Source organism: Rattus rattus, chromosome 3 (assembly GCF_011064425.1).
Source record: "Rattus rattus isolate New Zealand chromosome 3, Rrattus_CSIRO_v1, whole genome shotgun sequence".
NCBI lineage: Eukaryota > Metazoa > Chordata > Mammalia > Rodentia > Muridae > Rattus > Rattus rattus.
The window spans coordinates 15,492,428-15,505,489 of record NC_046156.1 but is presented as its reverse complement, the minus strand read 5'-3'; the positions used below and the strand labels follow the sequence as shown (position 1 = coordinate 15,505,489).

The 13,062-nt window shown below is 43.9% G+C and overlaps 1 protein-coding gene across 1 annotated transcript in view; it reads left to right on the top strand.

Annotated features, from left to right (window-relative positions):
• Window positions 1–13,062, top strand: part of Col24a1 (collagen type XXIV alpha 1 chain) — a 255,521-nt gene that overhangs the window by 75,513 nt on the left and 166,946 nt on the right.

The following is a 13,062-nucleotide window of genomic DNA, read 5'->3' as shown; positions in this document are numbered from 1 at the left end:
ATCCTGGGAATCTGTGTTGACTTCTGAATAACTAAAAGGAAGCTCCCCAGTGGCAGAGCCCTAGGCAGGATAGGAGGGTATGATGGGTTCTCCTCTGTGTAGACTACAGACCTTATTCCACAGGTGCTCTTCAAGGTCAATGGGTTTGTTTCTTTTTTATTTTTTAGTAAACTGCTAATTTTTTCTAATTTAAAACACATTCATTATAGATAGATCAAATATCAAACATTACACGAGAACCTTGTTTTGCTGATAAGGAAGTAGTGGGGTATAGAAGCGAATGGTTCTGAGCAAACCATTAAAACTTGATACTAATAAAAGTTTGTCTCTTTATATGAATCTATCCTCTTTTATTTCACTCAAGTTTAATGGGAACTTTTCTGGAATAGATAGGATCTGCCTGACCTCTTTCATCGAGGATGCAGTATCTAATTTAAATGTAATTGTTTAAAATCCTTAGTCCAACTGCAAATTGTTGTAGGTGAAGTTATTTATGAGTGGTAACTGCATCGGGGCAGGCTATTCTATCTCGTGTATCGTGTCTCGTGTCTCATGTATCGCTACGGTTTAATCATCGTCTTTTAGATAAAGTAAGGCTATGGGTACACAAGTCACGACTTTCCCTCCTATCTTACCATCCAAAGGTGTTCATTCTTCCTGTTTCCTTTAAGATTTCATCATTTTTCCACCAACAGCTAAGACATTGTCTTCATTATCTTTAATTCCACATTGTTTATAAAGGGTCCTGACCTCTAACTACCCTGTTCCTCTTCATCTGCTTTAAAATTTTCCAAGGCCCCAGGGGTGTCATCTGTAGTCTCTCAAGAGTTAGTATAAGATTGTTTGAGGCAACTTAACAAACACACCTTCTAGCCCGGAAACACAAGTTACATGTGTGACTCGTACGAGCACGGTCTTGCAGCAGATGTTCTGGTCCACTGGCTCCTACAACTTTCCTTCCCCACTTTTCGCCATGTTTCCTGAGCCTTTGGTGTGTGGATTGTGCTGTAAATGAATCAGTGGGTCATGGGCACCCCAGTCAGTTCTTCTCTGCACTGTGATCAACTGTGGACTTCCGGGATGGCCTCCTCTGCTGGAAAAGGAGCTTCTTCAGTGAGGGGTGAGAACTGCACCTACCTATGCATACAAGGACAAGCAGGTAGAGCATAGTTGGGGATTACACTGACTCTTCTAGGCCTTTACACTTGCAGAGTAACTGGAGATTGAAGAATTTAAAGAGGGTTTAATACCAAATCAAAGCTAAAATGACTTTATTTTATCCATAATAGATGGATTTCTCCTGGTTTTTGGGTATCAGCTTCATGTTTATCCTGCAGGCTTTGAGCAAAGATTTCTAGGCAGGAAAATTGACTCCTGGGACTTGAGGGTTTTAGACGTAGATGACAGATGTGAAGAAGGAGGGGTTACAAGGAGACTGATTGCTTGGAAGGATCAATGTGCTAGAGCCACGGATTCGAGGTGAGGTCACGAAAGCTCATCTGGGAAAGGGAAGGATGGTCCCAGTAGCAAGTCAAGGAATATAATTTATAACGTTGGAGCTGTGCCATCCAGCTCAGCCAACTTGTGAGAGGGGCTGATTTATATAAAATAATATAATTTTCCTATTTTTGCTTGACTGGCTGGATAAAATGTGGATCTTTATTACAAGATGGACAGTGAAGGCAGAAGGAAGAAAGGAAGGCGTCCAAGGTGGTTGGAAACTAGACCTTAGGTTCTGATCCATTGGGATGGCGATGCCTGCAATGTATTCAAACGAATCTCGTAATTATACAGAGACCCTGGTCCTGGGGATCTGGGAGAAGCGTGAGCAGATGCTTACAGTACACAAGGGTCAGTAACCCTAGGAGTTACGGGAAACAGTTGCAGCAGATGCAGTCATTTGGGGAGAGCTTATGACTCAAGGTCTGGAAATAGAAAGTCTGCGTGCACATCTCCCGGATATCTGTGTTCTATGCTGCAGTTAAAGGGTTTTTTGTTTATTTGATTTCACTTTACTTTATGTATGTTTATACTTGTGACTCTGTGTATGTGTCTAGGTGAGTCTCTGTTCATATGAATGCATGTGCCCACAGAGGTCAGAAGGAGGCACTGGATCCGTTGGCACTGGAGTTACAGGCATTTTGTAAGCTGCCCAACATGGGTGCTGGGATATGATCTCTGGTCCCCATGATCAGAGTAGCGAATGACCTTAACCACCGAATCATGTCTCCACCCCAACAATTAAGTTTTAAGTTAATAACCAGAGGGCAATGAGATAAACATTGGTGGCTAAATACACCCGAGCAATTCACAGTCTAAGTAAAGGAGGGAAATCCTCACAGTGGAAACTAGAAAATGTTTAAAATAGGTAGGGGACAGATGGCAACAAAGCCACATGGAGCAGCGCACAGACCAACTCGTTTCTGCACAGCAGTGCAGATGGATGAGGTACGCAGAGCTTCCACGTGGGAATGGACCAAAGGGGGAAGGATGGGAGAGAGACCATGAGGATCGGACTAAGGCCTTAGCAGCGGGAGACGATCAGGGCAGTGTGGGGTTCTTGGAAGCCCAAGTAAGGGGTGACTGAAGACCTTGAAGGCGATGTCTGAGGTGTATTAGTGCTGAAATTTAAGACTTTTGCACCCCTCACCCCAAGGCTCAGGGGTCTTTGGAGAAAAGGAGGCAGAAAGATTATAAGAGCCAGAGGTGGTGGATGATGTCACGGAAACAGTGCTTCTCAGGCACACCAGGCCCATGCACACGTGAGCTCACGGTGCTGGTGCCAGAGTACACAAGACCCGTGCAAGCTTCAGGCAAACACAATCCCAGTGCAGAAGTAGAAAGATAGACGTGCAATTCCAATAGCTGTCAGTATTTGATAGCTCTGGGAGGGGGCTGTCTCTGATCTTCATGAGACCACAGGCCCCACCCCAAGACCAGCAGGCAACACAAGCTGACTTGATGAGAAGATGAGTGGGGGGGGGGAGCTGAGGGTGAGTGTGCTCAAATGCATTACATGGATTTCTCAAAGAAGTAATGAAAATCGTTTAAAGACCTTCCTCAAGAACACAGCCACTGAGTGCTGTACAGTTTATTGGTGTGGATCACAGACTTGGATCCCAATGATACTAACCAAAGTCATGGCCTATGATTGGTTATAGGAGGGGTCTCTCTCACAGACAAGATATTCACTGTTCAAAGTTAATATCTGGTGGCGAAAAGAGTATGGAGAGTTAATATCTTCTAAGTCAAAACCAAGAAGTTAGGCTAACATCATTCATTCATTCGTTCATTCACTTTACATCCCAATATCAGCACCCCATCACTTCCCAGTACGCTCTCACACAGATCCTCCCTGCCTCCCCTTCTCCTCCGAGAAGGGGTTAAACTGAGACTCTTGGGCCATTTATCTAAAGTCCCTAGACCGTACTCCAACAACAGAGTGAGAATATTTATAACTCTAACCTCATGAAGTTCCTGAGAAACACATATTCAGCAAGGGAGGGTGTGGCTAGCATGAACGATGTGCACTGGCTGCCACCATCTCAACCTCGCTGTAGGCAGATGTTGTCCTGACTCAGAGGGAGGGGAGCGGGACAGGGAGGGAGAGGGAGAGAGAATGAGCCAGTTTTGTTGGATATCAAAATTATCAGAGAGGCTTAGGTGGGGCAGTCGTGTGAGCTTTTCTGAGAGAGATATGGGGGTGGGGGTCGTATGCACATAATTGCCTGATGAGGCCAGAAGAGGGCATTGAAACTCTTGGAGCGGGAGTTAAAGAGGGGTTGTCTGCTCTCCACCCAGGTACAGAGAACCCAACACAGGGGATCTGGAAAAGCATCAGGTGTTAACTCCTGCCCTCCTCTCCAGCTCCTGGCGGATACTTTTAGAGGGTCAGAGGGTCACTTCGGGATGCCCTATGCGCATCAGAGAATGAGGAGAAAGCTCTGATTTAAGACTCGTTAGCATCCTTGCTGACTGGCACCAGGCCTGGACTAGAGACGTACTTGTTTAGCCGAGCATCAACTTCAGCTTTGTCACCGAGTCCTGCCAAGTGTAGGATTGTGACTTTCTGTTCAACCTTTATGATACATCATCATCACATAAACCTGGGAGGAAAAATCTAGATGCTTACGGCCAGTCTCCACAGTGTTGAGTGGGTTCACTTAGGGTATCCCGCGGATAATTACCAGGAACAATAACCACATTTTATGTGGCATACATACACAGTGGAATTTTATTAAGCCATAAAATGAAATCATGACATTTGTAGGAAAATGGAAAGAATTATCTTAACTGAACTATCCCAGACCCGGAGAGACAATAACACGTTTTCTCTCACAAGCAAGTTCTAGCTCTTTATTTTCATATGCATGGGTACATGGGGGGACAGGGCAGGGAGCTAAAGGCCAGACAATAAGAAGGAAGAAAGGTTTGAGTGGAGGTTGGGGTGAAGAAGAAGAGTTAAAGAGAGTTGTAAAGCACATGTAACAGGAGAGCAGGGGGCCGTGAAGGGAGGAGGGGCTGAGGGCAGTGTGGACGGATTGGCAAAAGCCAAGTGTGGATGGAAACCAGACAATGCAGCTCACGCCTCCGAGGGCTCACTTAAAGGGTAAAAACTGCAATGGCAGAGAACATATTCTACCTTCCTGTTCTTCACTTCTCAAGTAACTTTGTTTCGACAGGATGAAACTGTTTCGGAACCAGGAAGGCATTAGACACTGGGGAAAGTCAGAGAGTTCCCCAAGTCTCTGCCTGGAAACTGTCTGGCCCTGTGGTTCGGCAACCTTGTAAAATTATCAGTACACTCACTGCAGTGGAGCGTGGCACAGAAACAAAAGCGTTCTGCGATGTTTATAATATAAAGTAACAAAAGAAAGCCACTAGTAAGTCCTGCTATGGAAACCTTCCAGTTGCCATTTAATCCGAGAGGAGCTGGAGCAGAAGCAGGAGAGAAAGCACAACCCTGGGAGGCCTGGGTAAATCTGACCTAAAGGCAGGAAGCTATAGTAGTTAGATTTGTGGAGGAACCCAAGCTAGGACTGAGAGGAAACAAACACATTGACTAGACACCTTCGGATTGGTTTCTATTTGTTAATTTTTAAGATTTTTTTAATTTACTGTGTGTGCACATGCAGGAGATGTGAGTGCCCTTGGACACCAGTAGAAAGCGTCAGATTCCCAGGAGCTGGAGTTACAGATGGTTGTGGCTCAGCGGCTTGGGTGCTGGACTCAAACTCCTGTCTTCTGGGCTCTTAACCTCCCCAAGTGCTCTTGACCTTTGAGCCATCTCCCCAGTTGCTCCCAGGTTTTATTATTTTAAAACTCCTCTTAAAACATGTTTTTGAAACCTTCGTACCTGTATACACTCCCTCCCTACCACTAAACATATTTCCCATCTGCCTCCCAACTTCATGACCTGCTCCCATCTCTCTCTCTCTCTCTCTCTCTCTCTCTCTCTCTCTCACTTACTCTTTTTCGATCTCTCTCTCTCTTGCTCTCTCTCACTCTCTCTCACTCTTACTCTTTCGTCTCTGTCTTTCTCTTTGTCTCTTGCTCTCTTTGTCTCTGTGTCTCTATCTATCTATCTATCTATCTATCTATCTATCTATCTATCTATCTATCTATCTATCTATCTATCTATCTATCTATCTGTCAGTTTTAGCCTGCTGAGTCCAACTACACCATATGCCCATGTGTGTGGGGTCACTCCTTAGGGCATGAGAAACCTACCACTGGACACCTTCCCCCAAAGAAAAGTGACTTTCCTGTCCCTTAGCAGTCATCACCTGCTACTGGCCTCTCAGCTAAAGTGGGAGTGAAAGATCCCCCTCCTTCCTCAATGCTGAAATTTTCAATCATCTTGAGCCTGTGTAGAGCACAGCTACTGTGAGCTCATGTGTGTAGCAGACACGGCACGGGGCAGGCCAGCCTTTCCCAGCTCTACCCCATACAGATATAGCCCAGAGTAACAGGGAGAACAGGGTTGATTTGCTTAAGTGCAGGGAGCTGTGCTGTTCTAGCATTGTTACCCACAGAGCTCCGTGCTCGTGAACAGCATAAGCTCTGCGGCACGTTCTAATGGCCGAGAGTTCTCTTAGCCTCTCATTTCAGTGTTTTTCCGCGTAAAGTTTAGCATCCGTCTTATCTAGCTTCATTAAAAATACCATTGTTGTTTTTATTGGCTGGAGTCTGTGCTGATAGATTAAGAGGGTGCTGATATGATCAGATTAGTGAGTCATCCTCTCCGAGAACAATGCCTGTCTTTCATTCGCCCAAACCACCTCTTCTATTTTTTTTTTGAGAAATATTTACAATTTTCCCACATGATACTTTTGAATAGTTCTTTGTAAATTTGTTCCTATTTATTTATTTATTTATTCAGTTTTTCAAGACAATATTTTTCTGTGTAGCCCTGGCTGGCCTGGAACCCTGTACATCAGGCTGGCCTTGAACTCTAAGATCCACCTGCTTTTGTCTTCCAAGTGCTGGGATTGAAGGCAGGCACCAATTTTATATTTTTGTTGTAATTTGTAGTGGAGTTTTCTCCACCTTTACGTTTGCTGGTAGGGATTTGCCCGTGCACGTAGAGATCATCGATTTCCCAGGGTAATTTTACAGTTTTAGACCAAACTCTTTTCTTCTGAGTCAACTTTAGCGTGTTTTCCTAGGGCTTTGCAGCTGCGCCCTCGCGTGATTTCTGAACCCACATTATTTGAGTTCTTCTTCGGTGCTTCCTATGCCTCTGACTCTATTCTCAGGGTGAATCTCACCCTGATGAAGCTGATACAGTATCAGAGTTGGAAGCACATCCTCACGAGGTCCCTAAGTTCCCTTGCAAGGTGGTGATTTCTCCTGATGTAAATGCAGAAAGAGAGAGACAGAGACAGAGACTACATTTTAAAAATTTATCAATTCCCTTTTTAAAATTTTTAAAAATTGGGAATAAGCACCACATTTGATGACATATACATGCATATTGTTGACCACGTTATAACACTCAATACTGAACGTCTTCAGAGGTTAAACAGAGGCATCAGTGTAGAATTGCAAATTGACTTTGCCCCTATCTCTAGTCTTCCTATGCATGCTGGAAACCATAGCAGCTGTACGGCCTCTGTCATTTGGGCATCATGTCATGGAGTTGTTTTACAGTAGGGAGCCTTTTTCGATAGGCTTCTTCCCTCAGTGATTCACGCTTGACATTCCATTGCACCCTGATCAAAGCTGCCGTCCTGGTTACTGAATTTACTCCTGTTTTATTTTTGCCCCACTGGGTGTTCACTTGTTTTGAATGTTTAATATGTGTGAGATTAGAAAATATTTTTGTCAGATGTAAATTCTCACCTATAGAAGCTCGCTGTTCCTTTACTGAGTCCATGGACCACAACTTGTTCTCCTCCCTCTGTCCTCCGCTCTCCTCTTTATGCTTGGTGCTATAACCTAAAATGTCATGATGGAAGGACATGTGCCACAAGGCCCCTACATTCTCATCTGTGCTCGCCTGTATTCCTTCCTGCCTCGTTGTGTAAAAGCTGTCTCCTTGCTCGTGTTTCTGTGAGTCTGTTAGGCATGCTTGTAGAATGACTTTCCTTTCTATTTGCTCATATTTGGCCGCAAGAAACCCAAAGAGTCCCAGGGGCAGCCGTAACTTTGGATTTTTCCAGGAACTTCGTGGTGTTTCCTGTCAAGAGAGACACATTTGAGTGCCATGACCTCAGCTCCGTAGGTTCTAGGGCTGTGCGACATGACACATGATCTACAGTGTATCGTTGAGAGTTACAGTAAAGAGGACCACACCTCCTCCCACTTCTTGGTCCCCTCACAGCTTCCCTCTCCAGGACAAGTGCCATATAGAGGGTTTTTAATGAGTATACCACATGGCACTTCAGTTTCACCCTTAAAAGGCTGCTTCAGTGTTGAGTGAGGAAGGCTACCTCTATGTGGCAGAGTAACTGAAGGCCAGGGCATTGTATCCTGGGCTCAGCTTCTGACCACGTGAAGAAGGCTGTGGCCTGTGAAACTAAAGGATATGAATCAGGCATTCTGTATAGAAGCTCCAAACAAAGAAGAAGCAAATGGTACCCATTGTCTGTGCGGACACTGATAACACTTAGATGGGAAGGGATGGAGTGTACTACGTGTGTCAGTAAGTGGTTAGCTGGCTTCCTGAGGGAATGAAGCCATATTGGCGAATGGGTTTTTATCTCTTTTGCTGTCAGTTTGCACTAGCAGCACCATCAGTAACTGTTGTCAGGCTCAGCAAGTGACAGTCCATCTTTCAGACCAATGCCTAACCCATGTCTTTGTCACCAATGCCTAACCCAAGTCTTTGTCACCATGTCTATTTTACTTCCATGCTATGCAATCTGGTCTGAAGGCTGCCAATGAAGAAAGGCTAGCTAATGTCAGTTGGATCAGACATTGTGCATACTTGGTTTTTAGTCATTCTTCTTTGATGTGTACTTCCTAGTGAGCCTTAATATGTGATGCAAAATACTTCACCCTTTGTGCATTGGCCCACATATCCCTTCTATGACTTTAGCTGTTGCCTCTTTGTTTCCTTTCCAAGTCTCTTCTACCTGGACCGTTGACCAGATGGCTCTACCATCTCAGTTTAGGTTTTGCCTCTCCAGGAATACAATGACCTGGTATCCCACTCACAGATTCATCTATTAAGCAAGTATTTCCTCTTGACTGTGATTCAGGATATCCATGGTTATCTTGCTATGCAGCTTCTGCCCATCTCCTGCTAACAACCACAAAGCAGAGACACCCCAGATCATGTTCAGCCTTTTCCTCCTGCTCTGCCTGGGCACATAGATCCTGCCTTTCCATAGCAACCTGTACTGCCTTGTATAAAAGCCAGGAGAGAAGATATGATAAGTATCCAAGGGTTGACTTGGATGTCTGGGTTATCTCTGCATGAGGTTTTCTTGTGCCCTGTTTGTGTTCAGTCATGGTTATGAAATTTTCCATCTCTATTTATGACTTGGCAGTTCCCAGAAAACATAGAAAGGCTGGGTGTGGATTCACTCAATACCTCAGGATCAAGCATTCTTCCCCTGCCAGGACCTACTGACAGTAAGAGTTATTTCCTCAAGACACATGACTTTCTGTTGTAGATGGCATGACTTCCCTCTGGACTCCTGAAGGTAGCATGTTCCTTTGGCTGAAGATTGTCATAAACTAGAGGGTATCTGTCTGTGTCTTCCACTCCCTTTATGCTGTAGGGTCTTCTGGGGTGAGTGCATAGGCAGTAAGGCTTCACGGGGCTCCCTTTGAAAATGACGTCTTCACAGTATTTGGTGTACAGAAGAGAGTGGTACTCCTACATATAGAATGTTTTACTTTCAGAACCCACAGTGGGAGACCCTCCCTATTGATAACAGAATAAATAATCCTACACTTAATTTGTCCTATAGAAGATTGTCCATGACATTTATAGCCACTGGGCTTTGAAAACTCAGAGACTAGGCCAGCCCCTGAAGTTTACCAATGTTTGTTCTCACTGTCTAGCGTAGCTGCCTCTTGTCAAGTTGTTCCTGGGGTAGTCACCTTTTACTTTCCTAATCCATTCAGTATAACATTATGTTTAGTGGTTTAGGGTGTTGCTATACAGCATATTCTGATAGCCCACACCCCTTCAGACTATATTATTATGAAAGAAATCTGGTAACACAGAAAAACTATACGTGACTATTGTCTAACCCAAACAAATGCAAACTTTTAGTTCTCTATTGTAATTAAACAGGAAAGGAATACATTTGCTAAATCAGTTAACTACACGGCAGAGTTGGGGAGTCTTAGTAATCCGTTGTCACGATGACACTGCCGCTGACACAGCAGCTACAACGGGGGCTGTGGTAGACTCCTGCCACTCCATGGTGACATAAGTGTTCTGATAGCAACCTCTACCCCTACATCTTTCAGATCTTTGATGACAACATTGATCTCTGATGTCCTTTTCATCCTTATCCAACACATGTATCCATACGTGCACACACACATGCACAACACACACACATACATATGCACAACACACACACACACACACACACAACATACACATAACTGAAGTATGAAAATGTGTGTGATTGACTGATTCTTAAAACTCAGAGCTCTACCAGACCCCTGTTTTTCAGACTTCTCTTCAGATAATCTAATTCTGTTGTTCATCTCCAGTAGAGCTTTGAGGAGCAATCACTAACAACCAGACGCCAAGGTTAATTAACATCTGTCTTATCTTCCAGTAGCTCATACTTTAGAAATTAGTATTCAATATGGCAGAAGCCTCCTTGCATTGTGTTTAAGATGAGATAAAATGAAAATTAAACAGCCATTCCTTGAAAGACTAGGAACAGTTCATTCCTTGGAGAAAACTGTAGTTTTGGTAAAAAAGAATTTCATTCCTGGGCCTCCTGGCCTTCCTTTCTATCCTTTTGCCTCTTGGCCATAGATTCTTAGCCATTCAGTGTGCACACAGTTGTTGCATGTTTATTTGTGTGTGTGTGTGTGTGTGTGTGTGTGTGTGTGTGTGTGTGTGTGTGTGTGTGTCACACAGAGAGGTGGTGGTCCTTCAGTTGGAGACTATGTGTAGTGAAGGACCAGATAAATATATTTCACTCTGCGTAGTGAGTGATTGATATTTAAAAGCAGCATATTTTCCCCTCAGAGACATCTCTATTTCAACCCTGAGGGGAATCCTGAAACTAAGGTAACAAAAAGTCTATGATTATCCAATCCCCGATATTCCTTGTGGGGGGGGGTTGTTGCATCACTGTGGATGATCGGAAAATTTGATACTCCTGAAGTCAATCATACCATGTGATCAGGTGTCTGCTTGAGGACTGGCCAATAGCTCCTGCTAGTTCCTTCCAGATAGGAAGCTCTGAGTCCTAGCAGGAGTGGGTGAAGGGCAAGGATGCAGTGGAAGCCGTGATATATGTGGGTATTTGCTATAGGCATTGACTAGACCTGCCCCTCGCTGGAGGTCATCTATGTTTGCCTTAGGCACGTCAAACATATCTGTTCTGTATGTTTTACTTATTCCATCAAGTTATGAAATTGCTCTAATAGTGAGGTGGGTATCTTGCTTTTTTGTTCTTCACAGAGTGGTATTAAAGGTGTCTCAGGAAAAAAGATCATTTGCGTTAATGTAAACTGTTCTTTCTAAAATATTTTTTCTGCTTATAATAGAAACATATAATTGATATTCAGAACATTTTGCAGTTTCTCTAGGCATGGTAGTGTCGGCTTTGAGCAGAGCTCCCACACAGACTTCTAGTATGGTAGCAGGATAGTGAGGGGTTTTGTTGATTCAGCTGTTAACTCCCCTGGGCTGCTGCTTTTGCCAAGTATTTGAGTTTGGGGTGCAGAGTTTAGTAAACTGGGCCAGCTGTTTATCACAAAAGTGAGTCAACAGCACTAATCACAGAAAGGCCAGGAGTGGCTAGTTAGTCTTGTCTTTCCGGGTGGTCTCACTAGAGAAAAGGAAGAGTTTGGAGAGTTTGTTCATGTCAAATGAAGGCATCCTAGTGAATGTTTATTTTTAACGTTTTGGTAGACTCAACTAGAATAAGCCAGCACCAGCCTTTGTCAGGTGATTGTGTTAGTGTTAACAGGTTCCTTTCACCTAATTCAGTTACTTCCTTGATATCTTTTATGAGTTGGAGTTGATTAGGAATTTTTTTTCTTTAATTGTTACAAGTAGCTAACAGAAGCTGGAGAGATAGCGTATGGTTAGGACTGCTCTTGCAGAAGACCCATGTTCAGTGCCCATGACCTACATCTGGCAGCTTACAATCCAACCTCTGTCATTCCAGTTCCAGAGGATCTGACACTCTCCTCCACCCTCTGTGAGCAGTTCCTCACATGTTCATACCCAACACACACACACACACACACACACACACACACACACAGAGACACATACAGACACACACACACACACACAGACACATACAGACACACACTTACACACACACTTACACACACACAGATACACACAGACACATACAGACACACACACACAGACACACACACTCACACACACACAGACACAGACATAGAGACACACACACAGATACACACACACAGACATACAGACACACACATACATATACACAGACACACACTCACACACAGACACACACGCACACACAGACACACACACAGACACAGACATAGAGACACACACACAGATACACACAGGCACAGACATAGAGACACACACATAGATATACACAGACACACACTCACACACAGACACACACACACACAGACACACACGTACACACAGACACACACACAGACACAGACACAGACATAGAGACACACACACAGACACAGACATAGAGACACACACGCACTCACACACACAGATACACACAGACACAGACACACACACACACAAACACACACACTCACTGTGTAACTGTGTATTTTAAGTGGTATTAAAGGAGTACACATGATTAAATCAACTAATAAAACTTTACTTATTGAATTTCTGCTATGCCCTTAGCTATACCAAATAAAAATTGCAGGAAATTTCTTAACATATCACCCATAGTTTTAAAAAATGTACATTCTAGTTGGGAAAAGTAAGATCGGTACAAGATGGAAAGCTTCGTGTGAGAGATAAGCAAGTTGGCTATTATAGCTTATTGTTAGCATCAGAGAAAACAGAAGCATGGGAATTGGACTTCAGTTGGGTTGTTTGTGAGTAAAGGCCAGGAGAGAGAAAGACCGTTCTGCACCCACCAGGTATATCTTATAAGGAAAGCATAGTTATCTAGGTCATAACACATAGTAGGTTTTCACACAGTCGTTAAGACTGATTAGCTGAAGTAGACATTTGTTGTAGTTGATATAATGACAACTAAGACCATGAAAGGATGAGGTATCCAGAGTTGTCTACTGGCCGAGAACTTGTCTGGCATGTAACACGTCCATGTCCTGGGCTTGATTTCTGGCAAGGTTTAAAAGAATGAAAAGGGGGGGGAGAGAGAGACAAAGAGACAGAGAGACTGAGACAGAGAGACAGAGAGACAGACAGAGACACAG